Genomic DNA, 20,000 nt, shown 5'->3' on the forward strand with positions numbered 1-20,000 from the left:
GAGCGGATTACCTCCATATATAAAATGGGTGCATGTTTGTCTGTATGTTCCAACATAACTCTGAAAACCATTGAGCAGGTTCCACCAAAATTAGTATACATATGACTTACTATCTGGAAAAAAATACAGTGGGGCTAAGAAATAACTAGCACCAAAGGGTACCATAATAGGTTATGGTGGGAAGGGCTTCCCTGAAATAGGCTGGTTCTGCCCGTAGACTTAATAAATTAATAGACTCTACATGTTTATCATACCTTATTTCAGTAAACATATGACTTACTATCTACAAAAGAATCCATTATGTGTAAAGCCTCACTGGCATCAAAGTGGTGGGGGTGGGAAGGTGGTAGCATGTAAAAATAACTGAAAATGACAGATATTAGATTGTAACCCATAGTTTTTGAGGTTGCTGAGATAAATAGTGACACTCCCGATTTCAGTCAAGTCCAAGTTCAGACACAATAGAAAGAGGTTGGGGACAGGCGTGTGCATGTGGGAAGGGGTGAAAAATAACAAGTAAAAAATTACATATATTAGTGTCTAATCCATAGTTTTCGAGGTCGCTGAGATGAATAATGGCATTACTGATGTCCTCTAAGTCCAAGTTCAACCCTGACAGGAATGGGGTGCGAGAAGGGGTAAAATATAAAATATATAATAAAAAATACTGAGTGGTATAATTGAGGCAATGATCTAAACAGTGAAGGGTGAGAGAGAGAGAGAGAGAGAGAGAGAGAGAGAGAGAGAGAGAGAGAGAGTTTATTAGTTGTCATTCAGAGCTTCCCTGGGTAGTGCCAGATTGTTCAGCTAATATATATATATATATATATATATATATATATATAATATATTATATATATATATATAATATATATATAGTATATTGTTACGAATTGCCAAGTATCTGGTTACCATTCATCAATCATTACCTCACCAAAAGCCAGGCACCTGAACCCTCATAACACGTTTAAACGACTGAATACTTTAAAGGCAACAGTGATCCCTTAACACTTACCAGTATTGCAGAAAATCAGACTAAGTTCATCAAAACAGTGTGAGGTAATCTTGTAAGTAATAAATAATCAAAGGGCATCTCTCCACAACAACTTTCAAAGTCTAAGTATTTCCCTGATTTCAGAAGTCTAAGTACTTCCCTGGTTCTAAGTCACTTCAAGTAAATTGAAGGAAAGCAAATCAATTACCACTTTATGTTTCTACCTATCATCAATATAATCATAATCATATATACTGGTATAAAAATAAAAACACTTATCAAAATTTTAAATACAAAAAATTTATTATCAAATTCAAAAATTTATAAGTGAAATTCACAATATCAGGGAAAATTACTGATACTTGAAAACAAAGTAAAGTTTAATTAATTCTTGAATCAAATTAAGTAAAATTAAATAAAAACTAATTTATCACAAAATTCAAGAAAATTAATTCAATCAAAATTCAAAAGTGTTAGGCAATAATTGAAAATTTGAAATTAATTCACAAGTGCTAAATAATAAAACTTGAAAAGAATTCTAAGTAAATGCAAATTAATTCACAAGTGTTAAATTTAATTAAATGTGCAATGATAAAGCAATGAAAATAACTAAGTCAATTAAATTGTGAATGCAAATAAAAATATAAAATAAAAAGGCACACTTCAATAAGAAAATGAGCAAGTGCACAAACAATGGAACAAACACACACACAAAAAAAAATCAGCAATGTGTAAAAGTGTAAATCTTTTTCACTCAAAACATTGTAACCATCAGTTTTTACCAAACCTTCACAACCATCTGTTATTAGTTAACCACAGTTCCTATCAATTATTAGTTAACCACACTCCCTATCCATTATTAGTTGCAACTAATAAAAATATAACACTTTACCTTTTTGGTATACCAACTTCTTTCTTTCTCTTGCTGCAGCTTGTATCACACTTTCACAAAAACCAGGCGCCGTTACGAAATAATGTTTGTTCAGATTCCACAAAAGACACTATTTAACACTAAATAAATTCTAAGAAATATCAAATATGAAATTTGACCAATTTACGTTACGATAATATAATCTCAAGGATGTCGTGGAAGAGAGAGAGAGAGAGAGAGAGAGAGAGAGAGAGAGAGAAAGAGAGAGATCTAACTGCCTTGAGGTTCTATGATATAATGAAATCTTCTTCCCTTGCAAAAACTGGACAGGGCAGATGATGAGACAAAAACGTTCTTGGCACAAATGCTTCCAGAAAGTTCGAAATCTGACACAATCTTCATAAAGAAATGTGCAATCTCCACGTGGGACTCAGCAAAGACATACGCGTACGAGTCAAGTCTGTTAAAAAAAAGACGTACTCTACTCGATCGAAACAGAGACTGAGCGACAATTAAGATTGACATGTTTTGATAACAACGCAAGACTCAATTCGATCGCTATCAAATGCGTTGACAGATTTAGGAAAGCAAACGGATCTCACAGACCCTCTAATCTTAAAGTGTTGACATAAAAGTTAAACATTCATAGCTTCGAACGGACAAAGAGAATCTCTCTTTTTACGTTATATATATTCTTTTATAAGACGTAATGCGAAATCTGAACACACATTTAAAACATCCTATCTCTAAACTATCCAGGATTCTGAAAAAATGTTACACAATCTACATGACATTTCAAAGAGGGGATATATGCATTTTGAAAGTAGCAAAATATAATAATGATAATATATAATAAATATATATTATATATATATATATATTATATATATTATATATATATATATATATATATATATATATGTGTGTGTGTGTGTGTGTGTGTGTGTGTGTGTGTGTGTGTGTATGTGTGTGTGTGTGTGTGTCTATACAATATAAACACACATACACTCACATGCACACACACCATTTTTTATTTTACATTTCTTGCATTTTCAGACTGAGTGACAGAGTTAGATACAGCCATGGCTAACGACTAAGAGGAAATCAGATGGATTGACCGAATCTGGGCTATAACCTTCAGAGAGGCCAGGGATACTGCCGCATCCTTCATTTCAGATTCTTAAATAGGTAAATATATTAAAAGAGATGAATCCTTTGTTAAAAGAAACTGGAACAAAAATCTATATGACTGTCATCACGAAAAGAGTGAGAATCTTGGAAGGCCTGAAGTCCTTTCTCAAGAGTCAAAAGACATCATAGCTGAGGCAGTGGGTAGACCAAGAAAGTGTTTATGTAAATTGGCTCTTGAACTAGAAACAAAAAGGGGAAAGAAGAGAAGTTATAGTGCTGTATATCGTGAGTTGAAAAAATCTGGCATCAAGCCATTTCATGTTATCAGCAAGCCCAACATCACTCAGCAACAGAGAGAAGACCATGCATGGTTTTGTGGTTCATTTCTTAAAGATTGGGATGAAGCTGACTTTCTACATGTTGCTGCATCAGATGAATTTTTCATTTACACAGTCAGGAAGCCAAATCATGAAAATGACATCATTTGGGCTGCAAAGTTGGATGATATCAGCGATGACATGCGCTATCGCCAAGTTTTGAAATTTCCTGAATGTTTGGGAATTCTTTTCTATTTCCCAGCCAAATGGTTAATATGGATCATCAAAGAAAAAGGACAGTCATGGAATGGCGAATACTTCAAAACATGTGCTTAATGGTGGAGTATTTCCTTTCCTCAAAGATCCTGAAAATGTGTTATCTGTTGAAGAAGTCACATTTTTGCATGATAAGGTACCATGTTTCAAGGCTCTTCAGACACAGGAGCAGCTTTGAATCATTGGCTTCAATTTCTTCTATTTCTTCTCGTCAAGTGAATTTCCAGGTAGCTCCCCTGACCTTAATGTGTGTGAAAACATTGGTAGTATATTAAAAGATCGTGTTGAAGCACACAGTAAACTATAATGGTATACCAAGCCTCAATGATCTGTGAAGATAGGCGACCGCAGTGCTCAGAGAAATGGAGTTTGAGTCTCAGCTTTTTTGCGATTTGCTGAAATCATGCCCCTCAAGAGTGCAGGTTGTGGTGCAGGCAGATGGAGGCTACACAAAATATTAAATACTCAGAGAAACTTAAATAAATACTTGTTCTGAATTACCTTTGTTTTTGTCCATATCAATTTTACTTTATGCTGTAAAGGGAGGCCTCTTATTTCGAAGCACCATATATATATATATATATATATATATATATATATATATATATATATATATATATATATATATATATATATATATATATATATATAGTGGCTGACCATTCTGGCACTGCCCAGAGAAGCTCTGAATGACAACTAATAAACTCTCTCTCTCTCTTTCTCTCTCTCTTCCTTAAATCCCTTCTACCCTCTCTCTCACTTCCTATCCCTCTCACTCTCTCTCTCTCTCACTCTCACTCTCACTCTTTCCTATTAAGATTGTGGCTTCAATTACATTTTTTATATTCTATATTTTAGCCCTTGTCACACCACATTCATATCATGGCTGAACTTGGACTTAAGGGCGTCAGGAGTGTCATAATTAATCTCAGTGACCTCAAAATCTATGGATTAGACACTAATGTATGAAAATTTTTACATGTTATTTTTCACCCCTTCTCAACCCAACACGTCCGTCCCCAACCCCCTGCCTATCGGGTTCGCCCGGAAGAGGGAAGGGTTTATAAAATACCGTGTAGCAATTGTAATGAGATTTAGGTTAGGGGAGACAGGTAGATCCATCTCGCAAAGATTAGCAGACCACAAAAGATTTGTGCGATATGCTTCAGAGAACTCGGGGACTCCTACATATTAGACTGTCCGTACAAATGGAAGATGCTAGAATCTGCTATTGTCAAACAAACCAATAATATGAAATTCGGAAAACATTGATAAGTTAATCCTCCAGCCACTTCTCGAGTAGGTGTTCCTGAAAATACGACCACCGGACGCGCTGCTGACGGGAGTTAATGATGACAAAAATCACCAGGAAACAGCTTAATTTCCATCCTCCCTGGGTCAACGGTTTGATGGTAGCAGATTCCAGTATCTTCCTTTTGTACGGACAGTTTAATATACAGGAAAGTTCCCAGGGTCTCTGAAGCATATCGCACAGATCTTCTCTTGTGCTCTGTTAATCTTTTCGAGATGGATCTACCCGTCTCCCCTAACCTAAATCTCATTACAATTGCTACACAGTATCTTATAAACCTCTCCTTCTTCCTCTCTTTTATTCAAGTAGTATATGTTAATGAGTGAACTATCGATGGATTCGGAATGATGCAAAGTAAAAGGACTATTAGATCTGAGATGTTCTGTTGCTTTTTGGATGTTTTCGTCGTACAGAAGTTTCATTTTGTTGTTAATATCTATTCGTCTGTTGTGCGTGGGATCTTTGTAACGTGTTGCATTCGCATTATTAATAGCCCTCTCAATAATGTATGTTAGGTACAGCAGCAGCATTAGGTGTTGGCAGATCGTTTCAATTCTTTATCTACGTATACCCATTTGAACATATTCTAAGCCCCTTGAGGAAAAGGCTACACCCGACCAAGATCTTTACGGAGACATCGTGGTAGCAAATGAATATAAGAAACAGCGAAAGCAGGTTTCCTGTATACTGTGAAAGCATATCTGTTCTGTTCTCTTATGATTAGTACATCTAGGAACGACAATTTTCCGTCCTTTTCCCATTCTGTTTAACACGGTGCCTACAAAACTGCAGCCATCTGTAGTCTATAAGTATACACGTAATTGCAGTAATATAACTTATATTGGAAAATCAAAGCTCTAGTTTCGGTTCCGTGCCTTGGAGGACCTAGGCCGATCAAGCATTTTGTGCCATTCGTGAGCTTTCATATCAGCATGACCATCCTCTCAGTATGGATTCTTTTTTCTATATTAGCCAACTCGGTCTAGTGATGTGGAGTTAAACACTATTGAAACATTGTATACCATCAGAGAAAAACCTTCACTCTATAATAATGAACGGTCAGTTGAGTTGCTTTGCTTTCAATTCTCTATCTATCATATGTAACTACCTTTGTTTTTGCCTTTATTCTTCTCTAGAATCTTGCTTTTATAGGTTAAACAGTACTGTCCAATTTTAATTCTTGGTGTTTAGTAGTTCAGATGTGTTTAAATTAATTCTATTTTAGTGAGTGTTTTTCTTAATTGCATTTATCTATTTTTTTAGATGTCTGATGATGGTGCATGTGAGTACCCGAAACTAGTCGCAATAAAGAATGTTTATTCATTACTGGTGTACTTATTCCTTATACCTATCTATCTATATATGAATACACACACACACACACACACACACACACACAACACATTTTATATTATATATAATATATATATATATATAATATCTATATATAATTATATTATAAATATTACACATACACATATGTACACACACACACACCCCACACACACCCAACACACTATATTATTATATATCTATATTATTATATAATATATATATATATATATAAAGTCAAAATCCATGAAAGAAAGTGAAGCATTCAAGTGCCACTGCGAGGCCTTTTGACTTCTCGTCCTTTGCTATGGAGACTGAAATGAATATGAAAATAAGTTTACAAAGAAAGTTTGGATAAATGACATATAGGGATTATAAATGAAGATATGTACTTGGAATCCAATACAGCTGAAGAATGAGTAAACTTACCTAAAACAGGGGTAAAATTTAAGAGGTTTATGAAGGATTAAACCCAACTGCTCGGAAGCAGGGACAAGACAATTAAAAGATTATACTCGGAGGTGACTGACCACCAAGAAAATGTTATAAAAATACAATTCAATAAATTTCATCTTGGTAAACAATACCATTGTTTGCGAAATGAAAATTTTCACAAAAAAATATATTAAACATACAGATACATATCTATAAGGTAACTGATTTGTAATTAAGTCAGTGATTTTATCTTCAAGTTCATTCTCAACATTTTACTAATACAAGGATCCAAATAATACAAACCAGAGGTAAGCTTAGAATAACAATTGGCAATAAGTTGTATAATGGCCGATTCTAAACGATTTTGTGAAAAAGAGATCTTTCAATCTAGCAATCACTAAACTGCTGGTCCAATATATTCTATGAAAGATTTCACTTAAATAACTATATATTGCATTGGATGCTTGCCCAGTTTTGACAGAACACTTATGCTGTTTGATTTTTGCTTCTAAATCCTTGCTAGATTGGCTGATATAAAAATAGGGGCAGTCCAAACACAATATTTTATGTATTATGTATTGCTTTCCTTGGGGCCATTTTATTATGTTATCATGGGAAAGACCAAGGTTGATATCAAAAGATTTTAACAATGATTTTATGGTTTCAAAATTGATAAAATATGGCAAGTTAAGAATGTTCTTAGAAGTTTCTTTCCTCGTGTTACTCTCACTATAAAACTTTTTGTCAAATTTATTATGGCAAATATCTAATATATGTGATCGGTAACATAAATTTGTACCTATTTTTTCTTATGTATTCGTATTCGATTTCTTGATCCAAACATTGGCGACTGAGAATGCCCAATGCTCGTAAAAACAAGAGAAAAAAATGGATATTTTAATATTAAGATGGTTGCCTGAATAAAAATGGATTTAACTTAATTTCTTGGTTAGTTTCCTATGAATTCTGAATTTTTATTAAAATGATTCTCTTTATATTATAAGAGTGGTTCCTAAAGTTTTTCAGTCCCGATACCCCAAGTTCAACTCCAAGTCAACCTGATACCCCCTCTCTGATATCAGCCTGCTACTCCCAACTTTTAGTTATTAGTCTTCAGGACAAAAGAGCCAACAGGACGCCTATAAATAAACAGCTGAATTGTAAGGGCTCTTTTCCATTTCATATTGAATAAAGTAATGAATGAATTACAACTCTAAATATATAAAAAAAAATCAATATCAGATTGTTTTTCACATTACATTGCGTTAGACAACCAAAAATATCTTACTGCACTATGGAATGAACAAATATTACAAAAATAGACTAAAATAGCCTAAATAACGAATAAACAATAAATGTATAACTCTCAAATGGCAACATTACACACTCAGCTGCTTTGGGGGGCAGGGGGTTGGGGGAGGGGCGACGGGAAGGAACGGTTTAAAGCGCTGGGAAACACAGGGAACCTATAGATGATAAATTTTGTCTTTTTCTTCTTCTAAAGTAAAATAATTGATGGCATCTGGTTATTCGAATTAGAGTAAATCACTGTCATTAATACCAACAGTCAAAACAGCTAAAATATTGTCAACTTAATTTTATCTACACTACTTTAAAGGAATATAAATGATATAAGGTAAATAGCGTTTTTCAAAGAATTTCATATAGAAGTTTGAGGGGAGTGGTGGAAAGGGGTTGGCTATTGCCCTACCACATGTTTGTTGATAAAATTCACCAATGAATATAAACTTACAATCACAAATATACAACCTAGTAGGTGAAATAATATGACTTACTAGTTAGACTGCCACTAAGATACTCTAAGGCAAAATCTACAGGGACTTTAGTAAAATAGATAACAAACCTCAAAACTAACGAATCTATCAGTAGGCAAAAAGTTATTTTTTTTTTTATTAATCAGCTAAATCTAGAATCGTAACAAACTAACCCCTCATGAATTACCTCTACCAGTAAGTCATATTATTTCACCCAATAGATTGTGCATTTCTGATTGTAAGTTTATATTCAATGGTGAATTTTAGCAACAAATATTTGGTATGGTAATGGGCAACCCTTTATCATCACTCTTTTCAAACTCGTGTACGGAATTCTTTGAAAAACGCTATTTACCCAATATCATTTATATTCCTTTAAAGTGATGTAGATATATTTACGATATTTTAGCTGTTTTGCCTGCTCGTATTGATGCACAGTAAATTGTTTACTCTCTAATTTGAATGACCAGGTACTATCAAATTAAGTTTAGTTTATAATTAGAAAAATATAATTGCCTACATTTCTTAGATGTTTTAATACAAAGAAAACTATTTCAATGCAAATTCAGTATTTATAGGAAACCAACCAACAACTCAACTGTTTTTACGAGCGTTGAGCATTCTCAGTCCCCAATATTTGGATCAAGAAATTGAGTACATAACTAAAATAGGGACAGATTTGTTAATCTTCACATATATTAAATATTTGCCATAACAAAGCCCTCAAAAACTTTTGTAGTGAAAGTAACATGGAGAAAGAAACTTCTAAGAACATTCATAGCTCGCCTTACTTTATTGGTTTTGCGAACATAAAATCATTGTTAAAATCTTAGAATGTTAAGTTGCTTTTCCTACAGTAACACACTAAAAGGAATGCTAATAAAAAATGGTCCAATGGAAAGCAACATTATAATATATAAAATTCCATGTTTGGACTTTGTCTCTTTATATCGACAAATCTAGCGAGGATTTAGAAGTAAGAATTAAACAGCATACGTATTCTGTCAAATCTGGGCAAATATACTATGCAATATTCATTCATTTAAGTGAAAAAACTCACATAAGATAAACTGGACTGGCAGTTCAGTGATTTTTAGATCGAAAGATTTCTTGTCATGAAATTGTAATTTTAACCTTAGCTCCGTCTTGTATTATTTGGACCATTATATTTGTAAAATGTAAAATGTTCAAGAATGATCTTGAAGATAAAATCACTGGCTTAATTACAAATTAGTTACCTTATAGATATTTTCTTTGTAACTGTATGTTTAATGTATTTTTTTGTGAAAATGTTCATATTGCAAAAATTTTTATTGTTAACCAAAATGAGATTTATTGAATTGTACATTCAAAACATTATTGGTATCCAGTCACCTCCCTGTATAATCTTTTAATTGCCTTGTTCCTGCTTCTAAGCAGTTGGGCTTCACCATTTATAAACATGTCAAATTGTAACCCTGTTTTGAGTAGGTTTACTAATACTTCAGCCGTGTTACTTTCCTTTATAATCACTATTTGTTATTTATACGGGCTTTCTTTGTAAAATTATTTTCATATTTATATCAGTCTGATTAATAAAGGACGAGAAGTCGAAAGGACTTACAACGGTACTCCATTCTTTCACGTTCCTTCGTGGATTTTGTTTTTATTTACAAACACACACACACACACACATATATATATATATATATATATATATATATATTATATATATATATATATATATATATATATATATATATATATATATATATATATATATATATATATATATATATATATATATATATATATATATATATATATATATATATATATATATATATATATATATAGTAAAATGGGGTAAGAAAAAATATAGAGATTGATGGGGCAAGAAAGAATCACCCCTTTATATACCTTTCTCCCTAATTAATCATCATTTTTAGGTGATTTTTTGTTAGAATACCTTTTTTTGTAATTACTATCATGTGTATATTACATAACATTTCTTTTATGCATATTTTCAGGATAATTTTTTCCAAAAGTTTAAGGAAAAAATTTAGCAAAACTTTAAAGTAGCTCATAAGAAGTTTGATTTCCCCCCCCCCCCCCCCCCCCCCCCCCCCCCATTCGCAGAGGCCAAGCTCAATTTGAGGTAAGAAAGAATCACAAGGCCCCCCCAGTAGCCCCTGTGTATTGCCCTATGACCCCTGGACCCCCCTCCCGGGGGGAGGTGATTTTTTTGCACCATTCTAATGCCTAAGTCTGGGGTAAGAAAAAATCAAAATCACTGATTTTTTCTTGCCCCAGACTTGATTTTTTGTTCCCCAAGTGTGAGCAGCTTTTACCCCAAAATTGATTTTTTATTTCCCCGATCATATTTTTTGTCATATAGTGTCTCTTCAAACCATAATAAATCCTTTTGTATTTGAGTGAAATAAGTATTTGTCCTTTCCAAGGACTGACTGAAATGTTTAAGCATCCATACACTGTAGATACTTAGCATAGACTCGCTTTTTAATAAAAACATGTTCAGACTTGTTAGATAATACACTTGTTCATATTCAAGTGTAAGAATAGGCAACCCTCATGGGTTGGAACTGCAGCATTACCAGAAACTCAATATATGCTTTTGATAAACAAGGCATTGACTTACCATGCTAGAGGTTGCCTAAGGCTCGAAAGTGGTATACCCAGGCTTAAGCTGAACCGACAGATACTGAATTCCATAAGAAGGCTTAGGCCAGCATGCAAAAGGTGGCCAGTTATCCACTTTTGATAAGAGAGGCATGAACTTTCCATGCAAGAGGTTGCCTTTGGCTTGAAAGTGGTATACCCACACAAAAGCTGGGCCGACAGATACCGAATTCTTTAAGGAGCCTTAGGCCAGCACGCAAAAGGTGGGATGATATCCACTTTCAATAAGAGAGGCATTAATCAACCATGCTAGAGGTTGCCTATGGCTCGAAAGTGGTATATCCATACTAAAGCTGGCCAAACAAATACCGAGTTCCTCAAGGAGGCTTAGGACAGCATGCAAAAGGTGGGCAGAAATCCACTTTCGATAAGAAAGGCATTAACTTACAATGCTAGAGGTTGACACAAAAGGTGGGCAGGAATCCACTTTCGATAAGAGAGGCATTAACATACCATGGTAGAGGTTGCCTATGGCTCGAAAGTGGTATACCCACATTAAAGATGGCCCAACAGATACTGAATTCTTTAAGGAGGCTTAGGCCAGCACCCAAAAGGTGGGCAGTAATTCACTTTCGATAAGAGAGGCATTAACATACCATGGTAGAGGTTGCCTATGGCTCATAAGTGGTATACCCACACTAAAGCTGGCCCGACAGGTACTGAATACCTCAAGGAGGTTTAGGCCGGCATGCAAAAGGTGGGCAGAAATCCACTTTTGATAAGAGAGGCATTAAATTACCATTGTAGAGGTTGCCTATGGCTCGAAAGTGGCATAACCACACTAAAGCTGGCCCGACAGATACCGAATTCCTTAGGGAGGCTTAAGCCAGCCCGCAAAAGGTGGGCAGAAATCCACTTTCGATAAGAGAGGCTTTATCTTACCATGCTAGAGGTTGCCTATGGCTAGAAACTGGCAAACCCATACTAAAGCTGGCTAGACAGATACTGAATTCATTAAGGGAGCTTAGGCCAGCACCCAAAAGAAGGGCAGAAATCCACTTTCGATAAGAGAGGCATTAACGTGCCATGCAAGAGGTTGCCTATGGCTCGAAAGTGGTATACCCACACTAAAGCTGGCCCGACAGATACCAAATTCCTTAAGGAGTCTTAGGCCAGCACGCAAAATGTGTGCAGAAATCCACTTTCGTTAAGAGAGGCATTAACTTATCATGGTAGAGGTTGCCTATGGCTCTAAAGTGGTATACCAACAATAAAGCTGGCCTGACTGATACTGAACTCCTTAAAGAGGCCTACTCCACTACACAAAAGGTAGGCAGAAATCCACTTTCGATAAGAGAGGCATTAACTTACCATGTTAGAGGTTGCCTATGGTTCGAAAGTTGTATACCCACGCTTAAGCTGGCCCGAGAGATACCGAATTCCTTAAGGAGGTTTAGACCAGCACCCAAAAGGTGGGCAGTAATCCACTTTCGATAAGAGAGGCATTAACTTACCATGGTAGAGGTTACCTGTGGCCCGAAAGTGACATACCCATACTAAAGCTGGCCCGACAGATACTGAATGCCTTATGGAGGCTTAGAGCAGCACCCAAAAGGTGGGCAGAAATCCACTTTTGATAAGAGAGGCATTAACTTACCATGGTAGAAGTTGCCTAGGGCTCGTAAGTGGTATACCCAGACTAAAGCAAACCTTACAGATACTGAATGCCTTAAGGAGGCTTAGGCCAGCACCCAAAAGGTGAACAGAAATCCACTTTCTATAAGAGAAGTATTAACATACCGAATTCCTTAAGGAAGCTTAGGCCAGCACGCAAAAGGTGGGCAGAAATCCACTATAAGAGAGGCATTAACTTACCATGGTAGAGGTTGCCTATGGCTCGAAAGTGGTATACCTGCACTAAAGCTGGCCCGACAAATACCATTCTTTAAGGAGGCTTACTCCAGCACCCAAAAGGTGGGCAGAAATCCACTTTCGATAAGAGAGGCATTAACTTACTATGGTAGAGGTTGCCTATGGCTTGAAACTGGCATACCCACACTAAAGCTGACCTGACAGATACCGAATTCCTTAAGGAGGCTTACGCCAGCACCCAAAAGGTGGGCAGAAATCCATTTTCAATAAGAGAGGCATTAACTTACCATGGGAGAGGTTGCCTATGGCTCGAAAGTGGTATACCCATACTAAAGCTGGCCCGACAGATACTGAATTTCTTGAGGAGGCTTAGGCCAGCACGCAAAATGTGGGCAGAAATCATCTTTCGATAAGAGAGGCATTAACTTACCATGTTAGGAGTTGCCTATGGCTCGAAAGTTGTATACCCACGCTTAAGCTGGCATGAGAGATACCGAATTCCTTAAGGAGGCATAGACCAGCAAGCAAACAATGGGAAGAAATCCACTTTTGATAAGAGAGGCATTAACTTACCATGTTAGAGGTTGCCTGTGGCCCGAATGTGACATACTCATACTAAAGCTGGCCCGACAGATACCGAATGCCTTATGGAGGCTTAGGCCAGAACTAAAGGTGGGAAGAAATCCACTTTCGATAAGAGACCCAATAACTTACCATGGTAGATGTTGTCTATGGCTTGAAAGTGATATACCCAGACTAAAGCTGGCCCAACAAATACCGAATTCCTTAAGGAGGCTTACGCCAGCACCGAAAAGGTGGGCACAAATCCACTTTCGATAAGAGAGGCATTAACTTACCATGTTAGAGGTTGCCTATGGCTCGAAAGTTGTATACCCATACTAAAGCTGGCCCGAGAGATATCGAATTCCTTAAGGAGGCTTATGCCAGCACCGAAAAGGTGGGCACAAATCCACTTTCGATAAGAGAGGCATTAACTTACCATGGTAGAAGGTTGCCTGTGGCCCGAAAGTGATATACCCACACTAAAGCTGTCCCAACAGATACTGAATGCTTTATGGACGCTTAGGCCAGCACCCATAAGGTAAGCAGAAATCCACTTTCGATAAAAGAGGCATTAACTTACCATGGTAGAGGTTGCATATGGGTCTAAAATGGTATGACCATACTAAAGCTGGCCCGACAGATACCGAATTCCGTAAGGAGGCTTAGGCCAGCACCCTAAAGGTGGGCAGAAATCCACTTTCGATAAGAGAGGCATTAACTTACCATGGTAGAGGTTGCCAATGGCTTGAAAGTGGTGTACACACACTAAAGTTGGCCCGACAGATACCGATTCCTTAAGGAGGCTTAGGTCAGCTTGCAAAATGTGTGCAGAAATCCACTTTTGATAAGAGAAGCATTAACATATCCTGGTAGAGGTTGCCTATGGCTCGAAAGTGGTATAACCACACTAAAGCTGGCCTGACAGATACCGAATTCCTTAAGGAGGCTTATTCCAGCACCCAAAAGGTGGGCTGAAATCCACTTTCGATAAGAGAGGCATTAACTACATGGTAGAGGTTACCTATGGCTCGTAAGTGGTATACCCAGTCTAAAGCTGGCCTTACAGATACTGAATGCCTTAAGGAGGCTTAGGACAGCACCCAAAAGGTGAACAGAAATCCACTTTCTATAAGAGAGGCATTAAAATGCCGAATTCCTTAAGGAAGCTTAGGCCAGCACGCAAAAGGTTGGCAGAAATTCACTTTCGATAAGAGAGGCATTAACTTACCATGGTAGAGGTTGCCTATGGCTCGAAAGTGATATACTCACACTAAATCTGGCCCGAATGATACCGAATTCCTTAAGGAGCCTTAGGTCAGCACCTGAAAGGTGGGCAGAAATCCACTTTCGATAAGAGAGGCATTAACTTACCATGGTAGAGGTTGCCTATGGCTCGAAAGTGGTATACCCACACTAAAGCTGGCCCGACAGATACCGAATTCCTTAAGGAGCCTTAGGTCAGCAGACAAAAGGTGGGCAGAAATCCACTTTCGAAAAGAGAGGCATTAAATTACCATGGTAAAGGTTGCCTATGGCTCGAAAGTGGTATACCCACACTAAAGCTGGCCCGACAGATACCGAATTCCATAAGGAGCCTTAGGTTAGCACCCAAAAGGTGGGCAGAAATCCACTTTCGATAAGAGAGGTATTAACTTACCATGGTAGAGGTTGCCTATGGTACAAAAGTGGTATACCCACTCTAAAGATGGCCCAACATTTACTGAATTCCTGAAGGAGGCTTAGGCTAGCAACCAGAAGGTGGCAAAATCCACTTTCGATAAGAGAGGCATTACCTTACCAAGGTAGAGATTGTCTATGGCTTGAAAGTGGTATACCCACATAAAGCTGGCCCGACAAATATCAAAGATTTCCTTTAGGGAGGCTTTACCTCCCAGCACCCCAAAAGGTTGGGCTGAAAATCCACTTTCGATTGAAGAAGTGGAATTAAACATTACCAATGGGTAGAGGTTACTAATTCGGCTCGTAGGTGGTATTAAACCAGGATCCTGAAAGCTGGCCTTACAGATACTGAATGCCTTAAGGAGCCTTAGGCCAGCACACAAAAGGTGAACAGAAATCCACTTTCTATAAGAGAGGCATTAACTTACCATGGTAGAGGTTGCCTATGGCTCGGAAAGAGTGGATTAAACCCACACTAAAGGAAAGGACCCCAGGCAGATACCGAATTCCTTAAGGATCCCTTAGGTCAAGCACCCAAAATAGGTGGGCAGAAATCCCAACTTTTCGAAAATAAGAGAGGCATTAACTTTAATTGTGGTCGAAAGGTTGCCTATGGGCTCGAAAGGGTATAAATTCCTCCCACATAAAGGCTGCCTAAATAGAAATCCGAATTTCTTAAGGAAGGCCTTAGGCCAACACCAAAAGGTTGGCAGAAATCCATTTTCGTAAAGAGAGGGCATTAAACTTACCTATGGTAAGAAGTTGCCTAATGGCCCTCGAAAGCGGTATACCCACACTAAAGCTGGCCCGACAGATACTGAATTCCTTAAGGAAGCTTAGGCCAGCACGCAAAATGTGGGCAGAAATCCACTTTTGATAAGAGAGGCATTAACTTACCATGCTAGGAGTTGCTTATGGCTCGAAAGTGGTATACCAACTATTAAGCTGGCATGAGAGATACTGAATTCCTTAAGGAGGCTTAGACCAGCACGCAAACGGTGGGCAGAAATTCACTTTCAATAAGAGAGGCATTAACCTACCATGGTAGAGATTGCCTATGACTCGAAAGTGGTATACCCACACTAAAGCTGGCCCTACAAATACCAAATTCCTTAAGGAGGCTTACTCCAGCACCCAAAATGTGGGCAGAAATCTACTTTCGATAAGAGAGGCATTAACATACTATGGTAGAGGTTGCCTATGGCACAAATGGGGTATACCCACCCTAAAGCTGGCCCAACATTTACTGAATTCCTGAAGGAGGCTTAGGCCAGCAACCAAAAGGAGGGCAAAACTCTACTTTCAATAAGAGAGGCATTACCTTACCATGGTAGAGGTTGCCTATGGCTCGTAAGTGGTATACCCACACTAAAGCTGGCCTGACAGATACCTAATTCATTAAGGAGGCTTAGGAATACAAAAGGTGGGCAGAAATCCACTTTCAATAAGAGAGGCATTAACTCACCTTAATAGAGGTTGCCTATGGCTCGAAAGTGGTATACCCACACTAAAGCTGGCCTGACAGATACCGAATTCCTTAAGGAGGCTTAGACCAGCACCTAAAAGGTGGGCAGAAATCCACTTTCGATAAGAGAGGCATTAACATACCATGGTAGAGATTGCCTATGGCTTGAAAGTGGTGTACCCACACTAAAGCTGGACCAACAGATACTGAATTCCTTAAGGAGGCTTACTCCAGCACGCAAAAGGTGGGCAGAAATCTACTTTCAATAAGAGAGGCATTAACTTACCATGGTAGAGGTTGCCTATGGCTCGAAAGTGGTATACCCACACTAAAGCTGGCCCAATAGATACTGAATACCTTAAGGAGGCTTAGGTCAGCACCCAAAATGTGGGCAGAAATCCACTTTTGAAAAGAGAGGCATTAACATACCATGGTAGAGGTTGCCTATGGCTCAAAAGTGGTATACCCACACTAAATTTGGCCCGACAGATGCCGAATTCCTGAGGGAGGTTTAGGCCACCACCCAAAAAGGTAGGCAGAAATCCACTTTCGATAAGAGAGGCATCAACTTACTATGGTAGAGGTTGTTGATGGCTTGAAAGTGGTATACCCACACTAAAGCTGGCCCAACATTTACTGAATTCCTAAAGGAGGCTTAGGATAGCTCCCAAAAGGTGGGTAGAAATCCACTTTCAATAAGAGAGGCATTAACTTACCATGGTAGAAGTTGCCTTTGGCTTGTAAGTGGTATACCCAGACTAAAGGGCCTGGCAGATTCCGAATGCCTTAAGGAGGCTTAGGCCAGCCCCCAAAAGGTGTACAGAAATCCACTGTCGATAAGAGAGGCATTAACATGCTAAGGTAGAGGTTGCCTATGGCTCGAAAGTGGTATAACCACACTAAAGGTGGCCTGATAGATACCGAATTCCTTAAGGAGGCTTAGGCCATTACACAAAAGGTGGGCAGAAATCCACTTTCGATAAGAGAGGCATTTACTTACCATGGTAGAGGTTGCCTATTGCTCGAAAGTGGTATACCCTCAGTAAAGCTGGTATGACAGATACTGAATTCCTTAAGGAGGCTTAGGCCAGCACCCAAAAGGTGGGCAGAAATCCACTTTCGATAAGAGAGACATTAACTTACCATAGTAGAGGTTGCCTATGGCTTGTAAGTGGTATACCCAGACTAAAGCTTGCCTGACAGATACCGAATGCCTTCAGGAGGCTTAGGCTAGCACCCAAAAGGTGGACAGAAATCCACTTTCGATAAGAGAGGCATTAACATGCCATGGTAGAGGATGCCTATGGCTCGAAAGTGGTATACCCACACTAAAGCTGGCCTGATAGATACCGAATTCCTTAAGGAGGCTTAGGCCAGCACCCAAAAGGTGGGCAGATATCCACTTTCGATAAGAGAGGCATTAACTTACCATGGAAGAGGTTGCTTATGGCTCGAAAGCAGAATACCCTCACTAATGCTGGCCCGACAGATACCGAATTCCTGAAGGAGGCTTAGGTCAGCACCCAAAAGGTGGGCAGAAATCCATTTTTGATAAGAGAGGTATTAACTTACCATGGTAGAGGTTGCCTATGGCTCGAAAATGGTATACCCACAATAAAGCTGGCCTGACAGATACCAAATTCCCTAAGGAGGCTTAGGCCCGCACCCAAAAGGTGGGCAGAAATCCACTTTCGATAAGAGAGGCATTAACTTACCATGGTAGAGATTGCCTATGGCTCGAAAGTGGTATACCCACCGTAAAGCTGGCCCGACAGATACCGAATTCCTTAAGGAGGCTTAGGTCAGCACCAAAAAGGTGGGCAGAAATCCACTTTCGATAAGAGAGGCATTAACTTACCATGGTAGAGGTTGCCTATGGCTCGAAAGCGGTATGCCCACACTAAAGCTGGCCCGATAGATACCGAATTTCTTAAGGAGGCTTAGGCTAGCACCCAAAAGGTGGGCAGAAATCCAGTTTTATCAAAGTAATTAGTAGAGTTTATTGATCAGGCGTTCAATATGACTAGCAGCTAGACGAACTTGATGGACTTTACCTGCGATAGTGATTAGATCTGTTTTTTCTAACTTTCCCGGGAGTGCAATGAGTGTAACACCACTTCTATTGGTGATCTCCTCAAGCGTCTTACCCCTGATTCCATTGATAGCTTTATGGAATTTCCTCGGGACATCCAGTTCTGCTATCACTTCTCCATCTGTTTCCTCAATCCATCTAAGTTTTACCTTTTCCCCCCTGAAGATTATAGAGTTGTCCTCCTGTTGAGGTCCGGGAAGTCTTGTGAAATGCGAGAAGACACTTTTGTCTGGCTGAGGCTGATCTGGTTCCAGGTTGAAGGTGATCAGTTTTCTATCAGCCTTTTTAACCCGTTGGGGCTTTTGGCACCCCTTGTCGTCCTTGTGGACCTCTTTCTCTACAACTTCTTGGTCTTCTCTTTTTGTTTCTCCCGCTCTTTTCTTTACAGTTACAATAACTTTTTCTTCTTCCTTCTGTTCCTCATTAGCCTGCAGCTTTCCTGGGAGTACGTTTCTTTTTAGTCTCACTCTTCTGTTTGCTGGTCCCTGGTTTCCCAGCGTTTCTTCTTCATTACTGAGATGGCTGACTTGCTGTGGAAGAGGGACAATCTCCTCAGGTAGATTTTCCTCTGAGGCATCATTCTCTTCCTCTTCCATAGGCTTGGACAACTTATTTTCGAGGAAACTAACCTTCTCCTTTAATCCTTCTAGCTCGGTAAGTAGAGCATCGTGCCGTTCCCCTCGCACGAAGTCGCTTATCTTTGCCTCCATTAATTCTTTTTGCAATCTGCCGTTCTGTTCAGACATCTCTTCGATGATATGAGCCTGTTCTTTGATATCTTTTTCCAATCGTTCTTTCTCTTTCAGAAGTTGTGATTGCCTCTCCATCTGGGCTCGGTTTTCTTCCTTTGCCCTTTCCAGCTCTGCTTCCATCAGGCGATTTGATTGCTCCATTTCATCGGTTGTGTTTCTATGCCGCTCAACCGAAGCTTCTTTACGGGCAATTTCCATCAACAGGTGGTCGTTCATTTTGTTAAGCTCATGAATCGTTTTATTCGCTAATTCATTCTCTTCCTCCTTCATTTTTTGAAGGCCTTCATATTTATAGTACAGGAGGTCAAACTTAGCTTCCATCTCCTCTTCCTTTTTCTTAAAACGGGAATTTTCTTCAGTCAGTTTTTCTATTGCCTCTAATTTTTTCATGTTGTCTGGTTCACTTGTCTTTTCAGTCAACTTTTGATTTTCCTCCTCAGTTTCCTCGGTTTGATCAAGTGAAATATCCATCGACGACCTATCAAATTCCTGCTCTTCGTCTTCTGAATCAGT

This window comes from Macrobrachium nipponense, chromosome 4 (assembly GCF_015104395.2).
Source record: "Macrobrachium nipponense isolate FS-2020 chromosome 4, ASM1510439v2, whole genome shotgun sequence".
Classification (NCBI taxonomy): Eukaryota; Metazoa; Arthropoda; class Malacostraca; order Decapoda; family Palaemonidae; genus Macrobrachium; species Macrobrachium nipponense.